At 44.7% G+C, this 1,553-nt stretch overlaps 1 protein-coding gene across 1 annotated transcript in view; it reads right to left on the bottom strand.

Annotated features, from left to right (window-relative positions):
• Positions 1-1,553, bottom strand: part of Cpeb4 (cytoplasmic polyadenylation element binding protein 4) — a 53,867-nt gene that overhangs the window by 4,320 nt on the left and 47,994 nt on the right. The window lies entirely within an intron of this gene.

The following is a 1,553-nucleotide window of genomic DNA, read 5'->3' as shown; positions in this document are numbered from 1 at the left end:
CCCACCCATCTACCATCCACCCAGCCAGCCAGCCAGCCAGCCAGACTCTGAGCCCAAGGCTGTCAAGGGCTGGACTCCATTATCAGTGCTAATCAAAGCGCCAGGCTGCCGGGAGGCGGGGAGCTTAATCAGAAGAGAAATCAGAAGTGCTGCCTTCATCAGCAAGTCTTTTCTAGCAAAGGCAGTTGTCAGCTGACACCAGCCGTGCTGGGGAAATGCAGCTTCCAGATTCTCGTACACAAACTCCGGCAGCATTTGGTCCCCAGACCACACTCTGAAGAGGATTGGTAGAAAATGAGGGTCCGGGACGCAGAGATGAAACTTGATAGGACAGGAATTTCTCAGCACTGTGATATTTGTTGAAGGTGTGACATGCAAAGATAAAAGAATCTCAGCGGGAGCCGGTGGCTCACACCTGTCATCCCAGCTACTCAGGAGGCTGAGATCTGAGGATCATGGTTCGAAGGCAGCCCAGGGCAGGAAAGTCTGTGAGACTCTTATCTCCAATGAACCACCAAAAAGCCTGAATGGAACTGTAGTGCAAGTGGTAGAGCGCTAGCCTTGAGCACAAAGGCTCTGGGACAGAGCCCAGGTCCAGAGTTCAAGCCCCAGGACTGGCAAAAAAGAAAAAACAGAGAGAAAGAGAGATAAGGAATCTACATCATGGAAAATAGACTTACATTGTGGGAAATAGACTCTCAGAATACACTAGAAAGAAGAAAGAACTGATTTTGGGGTTTGACTTTAGCTCTCACATTCTGAGGATACACTCAAGAAAGGATTTTTTTTTTTTGTCAGTCATGGGGCTTGAACTCTGGGCCTGGACCCTGTCCCTCAAGCAATTCAATTCAAGGCTAGCATTCTACCACTTAAGCTATAATGCCACCTCTGGTTTTCTGGTAGTTAATTGGAGATAAGAGTCTCACGGACTTTCCTGCCCAGGCTGGCTTTGAACTGTGATCCTCAGATCTCAGCCTCCTGAGTAGCTGGGATGACAGGCGTGAGCCACTGGCCCCCTATGAGGAATTTTATTTAATTGCTAAAAATATTAGCTATCAGCTGATTTCAGAGAAACAGACTACAAATAAAAAGATGATTTTTTTTCTACTATCTAATCTGCTATCATTAACGTTTCTGAGGGATAGTACTAGAATTAAATTCACTCAACTATATATTACATTATCATAGTGAATTAAAAAATAATAGGGCTCACTGAGATATATTTATGTCTTCCCAAGATTTCAAAACAGAACAAAACAAAAACAAGGTCAGGGTGTGTCAAGTACATTCATATTCACAACCTGACATAGCACAAGTTATCCCATAAATCTATATTGAACGAATGAATGAATGAATGACTAAATGGAGATGATAATTTAGAAAAGATTAAACTCAAAAACACTGATCACAGGGGCTGGGAAGGTGGCTCAGTGGTAGAGTGCTTGCCTTGCATGCATGAGGCCCTGAGTTCGATTCCTCAGCACCACATAAGCAAAAAGAAAAAAGCCGGAAGTGGCGCTGTGGCTCAAGTGGTAGAGCGCTAGCCTTGAGCT

This window comes from Dipodomys ordii, unplaced genomic scaffold (assembly GCF_000151885.1).
Source record: "Dipodomys ordii isolate 6190 unplaced genomic scaffold, Dord_2.0 Scaffold29, whole genome shotgun sequence".
In the NCBI taxonomy this organism is placed as follows: domain Eukaryota; kingdom Metazoa; phylum Chordata; class Mammalia; order Rodentia; family Heteromyidae; genus Dipodomys; species Dipodomys ordii.
The sequence above is the reverse complement of the archived record's forward strand: the minus strand, read 5'-3'. Positions and strand labels throughout refer to the sequence as shown.